Here is a 10,730-nt window from a genome sequence, read left to right on the forward strand (position 1 = left end):
CATAAGAGGAAAGTGGGAGAGAGAAGGGTGGGAGACGGAAGCGGCCCAATTCCTAGGGATTGTCCATTTCCCACAAATACCTCATTACATCCAGTGGCACTCCCTGCCCCTGAATTCCTTGCCATATTTCTAGTAACACCCCCACCCCCATCATCACCCCCACACACACACACAGTTGGCTTAGTTCCAGATTAGTTTGAGTGGGTTTCTATACTTGCCACACGATTATCTTCACCTAAGTCGGAATGTTTAGGCACGGTTACTACAATGTAGATAAAAGACTGAGTACTAGATATTTCCATCTCTTTTTCCTCTGCTGTTCAAACTGTGTGATTTCTATTGATCTATCTTCAAGTTCACTGACTCTCTTCTCTGTCATCTCTGACCTCAAATTTCTTTAAAAGGCAGTATTACTTCAACTAGATCAGAGCCGTTGAACTTTTAAAAATATTCTAGTGTTTAAAAAAATCTGAACCATGGAAATTTTAAAAATCTCCAGTGTATTTTAGGCCAATGTCTTTCCATTGTGTTGTGGACCAACATTTTTGGAAATTAGAATAAAAATGAATTAGCAGAAAAATGATCAAATGTTTTATTATTGTGGTCACATTGCTATAAGAGATTCTCAACATTTCCTCTCAAGTCTTGTATTCAATCCATCCCAAACTGATTCCAAACTCTTCCCGGCCTGGCACTAGATGTGGTCCTGTGACCACATCTGTAGGTATGCTGAACTAGTCAGTGACAGCTAAACTCTCAGTTCAGTTCTTTGTTGATCTTAGCGTGGGATATAGATGCATTTATTTTTATTTTTTATTTTTTGAAAGAGAGTGTGCCCTGAAGAGTTGGGGAGGGGTAGAGAGAGGTGGGGGGAGAGAGAGACAGAGACAGAGACAGACAGAGAGAGAGAGAGAGAGAGAGAGAGAGAGAGAGAGAATCTTAAGCAGGCTCCAGGCCCAGCTCAGAGCCCAATGCAGGGCTGATCTCACCATCATGAGAACTTGTCCTGAGCCAAAATCAATAGTCAGAAGCTAAACTGACTGAGCCACCCAGGCGTCCCGGATATAGATGCATTTTAACATGATTGCTCTTGAGGGCATAGGGCACCCAGGACCACCACAGGCCTAGGAAGGCCTACAGTGGCTCCTATAAAGTCCTAAAGGTGGAGTTCAAAATATGGCCACCTTCTCCTTCTATTCCTGCATCCTGTGTTTCACCCACACTCCCTTTATGCTCACAATTTGCCAGTCCCTGTTTATCTGAGCACATAGCTGCTTCTGTTCCCATGCTACCCCAGCCACCAACAATGGCATTTCCCATCTCTTCTACCTTCTGACCTCTTAGTCCTCATCCAGCCAGTAAGCTGTGGATTCTCCTTTCTCAGCCCATGGCTTTTACCATGAGCAAGGCTCATAATTCATTCTGCTTTACATTATCGTTGGTTGTTGATTTATCTATCTCTCCACAGGTTACACATCCTTGTGGGTCAGGACTGCCTCTTAGGCGTCTGTGATTCTTCTATACCATCCTGCCTTCTATCCCCTGGAATAGTCCTGCTTTATAAAAAATCCATAAAACTGGTAGAAACGAAATAGCTTTAAGCCCACCAGCTTCAGCCTTCCTGTTTTGCATATCTGTGAAGTGACCTCATCCTCTACAGCAAACTCCCAGCCTCCCAAAGAATCCTGGCCATAGAAAACATAAGAGACTCTAAAATATAGAGAGCAAACTGAGGGTTGCTGGAGAGATTGTGGGGGAGGGAGGGATAGGCTAAATGGGGCATTAAAGAAGACACTCGTTGGGATGAGCATTGGGTGTTATAAGTAGGGGATGAATCACTGTATTCTACTCCTGAGATCAGTATTACACTATATGCTAACTAAGTTGGATGTAAATTTAAATAAATAAATACATAAATACATAAATAAATCCTGGCCATAGATTACCCCAAAAGAACAGACCTACACAGTCTCACCTACTTCCCAGGGATAACTGGGGTGATCTGAAAGGTAAGAGAAACACAATTTATTTCCTGAGTAAATCCTTAGGCAAATCTACCTAAAACCTGATCCACAAAAATGAAGGACTGGAACTAATTTAATTAAGCCATGGAGACCCAAAGAGCATGAAGCTTAACACTAACACTTTCAGAAAGTCTATGCCTTTTGAAATTTTTTCCCCAAGAGGGATCCACATCCATGGTCAGCACTATTCAGAGATGCCTAAGGGGGAGCATCTTCCCCAGCTGAAACTTCTAACAATAATTTTCAGCAAAACTGTCCCAGAAATGAGTCCTTCCAACAGTGCCAGATCCCAGGACAACTGTCCTTTGTCCTTCATTCCCTTAACTCTGTCTACATGCACATATTTAACAATTCTTTAAAAAACTTTGGGAATTTTAACATTTTAATTCAATATTATAATTTATATTTTAATTTCATTATAATAATAGGTGGTATTTACTGAGTACTTACTATGAACCAGGTACTATATTAAATGCTTTTTCTGTACTGTCATTCCATCCTCTAGGATTCTGTATTAATAGCATTGTTTTCAAATGAGACAGCTTAGTCTTAGAAAGCTAAGTAACTTGCCCATATAGCCATTTAAGAAGGAAAGTCAAGCTTCATTTTGGATAGTACCCATCAATGACACCATAGCATGCTACGAAGTGCTTAAAGACAAAATATATATTAAAAATAAATGATAATGAACTATTTGTAAAAAAAAAACTAATAATAATTAAAAAAATAAAAAAATAAAAAAGCATTTACACTTAAAAAAAGAAATAAATAAAACATTAAAAAAAGAAAAATAAAATAAAAAATAAAAAGTTCAGGACTGTGTAAACTGCAGATAGACACCCCAATGAAGAACCTGGAATGTTCCTAGTAACCTAGGACTACTAATTGTTATTTATACCCATGGACACAACAAGCTCAATTTTATCGAAAATGTTTATTGAACATCGACAAAATGCAAAGGGCTATGAGAAATGATATGAAGGAAACAAAATGGGCAAGAAGTTGTCCCTCCTTTCAAACAATGTACATCCCTCTGGGGTTTATTTCTAAAAGGCAGCATGTAAAAACAATAAAAGAGGCATAAGTAAGTTCTACAAGATCTAAAGGAGAAGTGAAACATGACCCATGTTTTCCGGCTTTTTGCCTGTAAATCTACCTGTTGCTGACCAGAATACTTCTCTCTTTAGAGCCATGGACATAGCGATTAACAACACGTGTTTTAGACTCAGGCTGACCTGCATTTGCATCTCACTAGTGGCTACTTACTAGTTCTATGACCTTAGACAAATTAATTAATCATCATTTCTCCACCCAGGTTCTGATCCCTGAGGAGAAATAATGGTCAGGATTCTTTTGGTTGTAAATTGCTGAAATCCAACTCAACTAGTTTAAATATAAAAATACATATAGCTTCAGAAATACCTGGACCAGTTACTCAGATGATATTTTCATAAATCTGTTTTTCTCTGACTCTATTGTGGACTTCTTTCTAAGCCAGTATCTCCTTTCATGGTGGAGAGATACCCATTAGCAGCTCCAACGTGACATCTTGCCAGTAGCCATGCCCAGTAGAAAGACAATGCTCCTTTTCCAGTAGTTGTAGCAAAAGTTTGGGGCTGGTGCTCATTGGCCCAGTGCCCACCCCTGAAGCAATTGTTTTGGCTAAGGATAGAAGGCTCTGATTGGTCAAGCTTGGATAATATGCCCACCCTTGGAACCTATGGGTGAGAACCATGTGCAATGAGAGTGAGGTAAGGGTGATTCCCTAAAGTAAAATTGTAATGCGATTAAAAAGAAAGAAAAGAGGCTGAACAGGCAAAACAACAAAGTCATCAGCAAGAGGTGTGGTCTCTATGGAGAATCTCAGTTTAGAGAGCCAGAGTTCCCAGGGAAGAGGCTACACCCTTTGATGTGTCTAGAATCCCTTTGCTAAAAGGTTTCAAAGAGTCCTTCCAGCTCTTATTTTGCAAAACTGGACAAAATATAATCTCCCCATCTTTGTCTATTATTCATGATGATTCACTGTAACAATTTCTATATACATTTTTAAATGGTGTTCTCGCAAACATTGTTTTAAAATATTTAAACTGATATCATCAAAATGATGTTTTCCCAAGTGAGGTCAGGCTGCCAATTCTGATTTAGTGGCCACCTATCCCTGGGAGATGAGATCAAGCATTCCTAGATCATTTTTTGTTCCCTTGGATGTGTTTCCGTTTCAAATCAATCTTCACCTGGCAAGGGCAGCTTTCTCCTTACTCTAATCACCTTGAGGCTGGCTTGAAGATTAACATCTTAGAGGCTCCTTACTGCTCAGGACTTTTCCTGACTTAGCTTTCACAGGTAGGCATTCGCTGGAAATTATCATACATAAATCTCTGCCGAGAAGAAGATAACATAAAATACTGATTTTTGTTAAAAATGGTTCCCTGAGGGCACATGTACCCCAATGTTCATAGCAGCACCCTCAACAATAGCCAAAACATGGAAAGAACCTCAGTGTCCATCAACTGATGAATGGATCAAGAAGATGTGGTATATTTATACAATGGAATACTACATGGCAATGAGAAAGAATGAAATCTGGCCATGTGTAGCAACATGGATGGAACCAGAGGGTGTTATACTGAGTGAAATAAGTCAGGCAGAGAAGGACAGATACCATATGTTTGCACGTATAGGTAGATTAGGAGGAAGCTAATAGAGGACCATGAGGGAGAAGAAGGGGAAAAAGAGTTGGAGAGAGGGAGGGAGGCAAACCATGAGAGACTCTTTAATGCTGAGAACAAACTTGAGGGCTGATGGGGGTGGGGGAGAGGGAAAAGGGGGGTGATGGGCATGGAGGAGGGCACTTGTTGGGATGAGCACTGGGTGTTTATGGAAACCAACTTGACAATAAACTATTTAAGAAAAAAAATTGGTTTCCTGACCTGGTTTCCCCCCAGAATCACCCCCAGAAAGCAAACTAACTACACAGGTTCATGGGGCCCCATCTCAGAGCCACTGAAACTGAATCTTCAGAGAAGGGGACCTAGGAATTTTTATTTTTAAACATTCCTTAGGTGATTGTGATGTTGCTAGCCCATCATCAGTCCACTAACTGGGTCTCTGCTCTAAATAACCACATTGAACTGACCATAGCATGTCAGGAACACCAAGCCTGTGGTTACAAAAGTTGGCGAAAAGCTGTGGAAAGTACTAGTTTTAAAGATTTCCTGAAGCAAGATACCAAGTCTCCTTGGCCTCAGTTTGTTCTATAAGATATTGGAACTGGGTCAGGTCAAGCTAAAGGTCCTTTCAGCTCTGAAAAATATGTAACTTTCTGTTATAATGAAGGGTAGGGAATAGCTTGTAAGTTTGGAGATCTTGGCCCAGTATAACCACGTTTATAGTTTTGTGACCTTGAGAAGTCACTTTCACTCCCTGGATCACAATTTCTTTCTTTAAAAATTGATTGGAATACATGAGTTATAATTCTAAGAGAGCTGTAAGATAACAATTAAGCCTTAGATAATTCTCCAAATTAATCTGTTAATATGCATAGTATAAACAAGCCGAGGTTGATCACAATTTCCTGTTGACTTGGGTTTGCTGGCTTGAGAATCTGCAAGAGCATTTGGTATGTTGGTGTTTAATAGATATGACATTTCATTGCACCAAATGGGAATGGAATATTTTTAGCACAGAATTCGCTAAGTTTTAGCAAAGAGGGTTATTCTGTGAATGGAGTGTGAACAAGCAGAGATACTATTTTAAAAGACCAAATATAACCCCCTCCCCATCACAAAATAGTCATATGTGTACATATTTTCACCACAGAGCTTGAAGAACTTACCCCTTTTTATATCTTCTAAAAGGCAGTATTCCATCTTTAATAACTTTTAATAACTACTTTAATAACTGTGCTGGCTCACACACATTCCTCCTGTCTTTGCATGGCCTGCATACTTATGATTAGTAGGCTACAGGGTGCTTGAGTGGCTCAGTCAGTTAAGTGTCAGACTCTTGGTTTCAGCTCAGGTCATGATCTCATGGCTAGTGGGGTCAAGTCTGATGCTGGGCTCCACGCACTGAGAGCATGAAGACTGCTTGGGATTCTCTCCCTCTCTCTCTGTCCCCTGCTCACATGCAAATGTGTGTGTGCTCTCTCGCTCTCTCAAAATAAATAAATAAACTTAAGAAAATAGGCTATCAGATTCTGCACTGACAATGCAGAGTCAGCCTGGGATTCTATCTCTCTCTTTTCCTCTCCCACACGTGCTCTCTGAGTCTCTCTCTCAAAAAAAATAAATAAATAAATAAACTTTTTAAAAAATTGGGCTAAAAATATTGTTAATAGGGTTTGAACTAGGGTTCAAAACAAGTCTCTTTGTAATGAAAACCCTAGTGATTGACTTACATTGATATACTTGCACTGATTGTTATCAGTCAGCATAAGGTGGATTATTTGGTAATACTTTGATAGCACTCAAATATTACTGGCTTAAAATAGTAAAGACTTATTTCTTGTTCATATTACTGAGAGCACAGTTACAAGTCATCATAATCTGCATACACTGATGCATGCATTGATGGAATAGCCACCAAATGGGATATTACTAAGTAACAACATCAGAGGGGAAAAGAGCCATGCAAACTATGCATGACTGCTACTACTGGACTACTGGTTTTGTTGGAATTCTTTATCTGATTTTTTAAAAACTATTTTTGTTCTTTTTTTTTTTTTTTTTTTACAACCACACCTAGCTGGATTGTTTTATTGGAGAAGGGCACATGAAGTTAACAATGTGATTATAGTTTGGGACCTGAGGTCCAGAAGAACACCCTCTCCTCCCCATACATACCCACTGTCCCCCCCCCCCAAAAAAAAAAGCCCAACTATGGGAGAGCAGCTAAGACAGCAACTGAGGATATGGAAGGGAACATGGAACCAGACGGTGGCAGGAGAGACCATACATGGGCTGGGATGGCTCAGAGGCAACCTTGGTGTGCCTAACATGAGTGCAAGTCTCTGTATCTTCCACATAGGTCTATATAAATAGAGATAAGTTGTTCACTTTCCCCTGCTCTCCCCTCTGCTCTGTGCTGCTTGCTGCAGTCCCAGCTCCTCTGTTCACATGTGGGCAAAGGAAAGGGATGATGATCAAGTTATCACTGAATTGTGATCAGACTCACACATTCATCAGCTCCTGGATCTTTTGTGCTACTACAGGATTCTTTATGTGCTCACTGAGTGCCTGGGGGTCCTCCTGCATCTGCTCCAAGATCAGCTGCATGGCGGGGTCACTCATTATCTGCTGCACCTCTGGTATGTCGTGTCAGTCATACTGGGCCATCATACAGTGTAGGAACCATCCACAGCCTCCTTACATTTGGCATTCAGTTCTAAGACCTTCTGATAGACATCCATGGCTTTCCTGTAGTCCTTCATCTCTTCTAGGGCAGCCACTTTCCCTGTCTAACCCTTGATGAAGGTTGGCTCTAGCTGGACACATTCTTCACAGTCCTTGAGCACTGGCTGAAACTCCAGGAGTTTGGTGTAGCAGGCAGATTGATTGCTGTACAATTTGGAATCCCTTGAGTTCCATTTTATGGCTTCTGTATAATACTTCACTGCCTGGGGATTCTCGCTTTTCTGAAAACATTCATTGCCTTTGTTCTTCTCTAGGCCAGTCACCCTTGCTCTTCAGAATTTTCTCTGCTTGTGGGCATTTATTATTTTTTTTTTAATATTTATTTATTTTTGAGGGAGAGAGAGAGACAAAGAGACCAAGCTCGAGCAGGGGAAGGGCAGAGAGAGAGGGAGACACCGAATCAGAAGCAGGCTCCAGGCTCTAAACCGTCAGCCCAGAACATAACACAGGACTTGAACTCACAAACCGTAAGATCATGACCTGAGCCAAAGTCAGATGCTTAACTGACTGAGCCACCCTGGTTCTCCTGCTTGTTGGCATTTCTTGAGCATATCTAGGGTTCAATGCTCTGCCAAAGACCTGTTATTAAAATGGATGACATCCAGGGTGCCTGGGTGGCTCCGTCGGTTAAGTGTCCGACTTTGGCTCAGATCATGATCTCATGATTTGTGGGTTCGAGCCCCGCATTGGGTTCTGTGCTGACAGCTAGCTCAGAGCCTGGAGCCTGTTTCAGATTCTGTGTCTCCCTCTTTCTCTGATCCTCCCCTGCTCATGCTGTCTCTCTCTCTCTCAGAAATAAATTTAAAATAATAATAATAATAATAACAATAATAAAAAGAAATGGATGGCACCCTTGTACTTTTGTTCTTTGAAGTAGGCGTTACCAACTTGAGCATAAGCTTTGGCAATCTGTCGATAGTCTTCTCGATTTTCTCACTCCACTTTGATAGCCTTCTCACAAAGCTCCAGCCATTTACTGTAGTCACCCTTCTTGAAGTACACAGATGCTTGATTGGTCATGTAAGTCATGTTGGTGGGGTACAGATCCTTGGCTCTGTCATAGTGCTTCGAGGCTGTGTCAAAGTCTTTCTTCTTGTAGGCCTCATTTCCCGACTCTTTCTCTTTCAGTGCCTGCTTCTTATTCTCTGGAAAATCTTCCATTGGCTCTGGCTTGGTATCCTTTTGGGGAGGAGGTAATGGTGGAAGTGTTGCGCCTTCCTCCTCCTCATCCATACTGTCCTGATTGACTCCTAGGAGAACAGTGAGAGTATCCATGGCCTGGAGATCTTGCAGTTTCATGCCCAGGTCAGATGGCTTGGTTCATAGTTCTCAATCAGTTCCTGGTAGATAGGATCAGTGAGCATTGTCCTTTCCTGGGATTACTCTCCAACTTCTGATACAGATTGGATATGTTGAAAGGGTTCATGGAACTTCCTCTCTGCCAGCTGAGCTCCATATTCTGTAAGCTCTCTTTGAGCTGAGACTACTTGCTTCATGTTCTCAACCTTCTTCGTAGGTTCACTTGGCTTCTTCAGATTGGTTTAAGAACTCAAGAACTGCTGCTTTTCGTGAATAGCCCTTACCTCTGTCAGGTTTTAAGTCAATGGTTTTACAACCATCCTCATAAGCCTTCCGGTATAGGCCACTGAGCAATTGCTATAGAGCATGTAGTTCTGGGGATCTAACTTAATTGCTTTAGAGTAGCACTGTAATGCATCATTGATGTTGCCAGCACTCAGAGCCTATTGCCCTTCTCTTTTAGCTTATTTACCTGCTCCATAGCCTGGTCCGGAACCCATTGAATCAATTCTATCCACTCCGCATTCCCAACTCTTAAGAACTATTTTCACTTAATACTTGGATAACTTTTTTAAAGGGAAGTTTTCCCAAAAGTGGAGCTTAAAAGGGCCTAAGCTCTCCCCACCCCACCTCAGCCATGTCTTGGAGATGTCACTTTTGATTTGATGAGATTTTACTGTCTTGTCCTCCTAATCTGAGTCCAATATGCCCTGAAGTCATCAATGATATGAGCCAGATGGTCATGTTTACAATATTTACACTGGTGTAGGGGCAAAGTGCAGACTACTTTTATACACACGTATCTGCCAAAAGGCCCTTCTATTACAAAGAAGAAAGGTTACATAGTAAGTGGATGCTCCCAGAAGTATTGCATTAGTGTGCTAAGAAGGGCCACAGGTGCCAACCCAATATAGGAGGAGGTTTACAATATACAATAAACTTTGGCATGTATACTGGTAACACGGCACATGGGCTATCTAAACCCAGTCTCCTTTATCTCCAGGATACCCAATTTCACCTCAATCAGCATCTTTCCAAATCTTCTCCCCTTTACTTTCAGTTTAAAGGATCAGCCTGATGCTGAGATTTGAGATTTCTGCAATGCTCAGCTACTGCTTCAAGGATGCTATAGGAGATGAATCATAACAATAACAATTATTATTATGCTATAGAACATGGCTCTGTGTTTAGAATCCCCCTAATAGAAACTATCATAATATGTGAGGGCAAAGTCAAGAGATATCAGTGTCGATAACAAATTGAATGAGTCAGGGCATATTTGATGAGCTCAGACATTTCCTGCACATATTTCAGGGCCTTTCCCAGAAATAACCCATTATCCATTGTGATGGGTGCCAGGTTCATTCACTCAGGCATGTTAGATAAACTCTACGTGGAAGCTGCAACCTGGCCCCATTCCACCTTCCCTAGTAATAAGATGGTTTGGTTCTTACTGTGGATTGCAGAGGAAGAAGAGTTGAAGGGTAAGAATTGCAGCCTCTTAGGGGAAAGGGACATGACCCAATGGTTAACAAGCAGAACATGACCACTGTGGCCAGCAGAGGGCAGCAGAACCAGATTACTTGTGCGGGTGGCCCCTGTGACCCTGTGGCCACTACTGTGGACATCTGTGCTCCAGGAGACCAGAACCACAAAGTGTAGTCCCTAGAAAAGGTACAGCTAAAGTGGGAAAGGAGGTTTGGGGAAAGAGATTTCCTTCCCATTGATGACATTCTTTCTCTGAAATCAATCCACTGCCCTGCCTCCTGGAAAATTAGATTAATCTCCCAAAGCCTGCTCATCCCAAGAGGAACAGTCAGGAAAGCAATTTAAATCACACAAAGCTGAAGACTAAAGCATAAACATCTAATGACTCAATCAAGATATAAACAATTCATTAAATTCAGCCTGAAACAGTCACTTATCCTTCCCTATGCCCTAACAGATTTAATATTGCATTGCTTATGCCACCAGTGTCCACCACCTCCACAAC

The 10,730-nt window shown here is 41.3% G+C and overlaps 1 pseudogene; it reads right to left on the reverse strand.

The window, feature by feature from the left end:
- Positions 1 to 7,195: 7,195 nt before the first annotated feature.
- LOC120230565 lies at positions 7,196 to 9,218 on the reverse strand (annotated as a pseudogene).
- Between the last annotated feature and the right edge of the window lie 1,512 nt (positions 9,219 to 10,730).

The sequence above is a fragment of the Hyaena hyaena genome, unplaced genomic scaffold (genome assembly GCF_003009895.1).
Source record: "Hyaena hyaena isolate Hyena2069 unplaced genomic scaffold, ASM300989v1 scaffold_44, whole genome shotgun sequence".
Classification (NCBI taxonomy): Eukaryota; Metazoa; Chordata; class Mammalia; order Carnivora; family Hyaenidae; genus Hyaena; species Hyaena hyaena.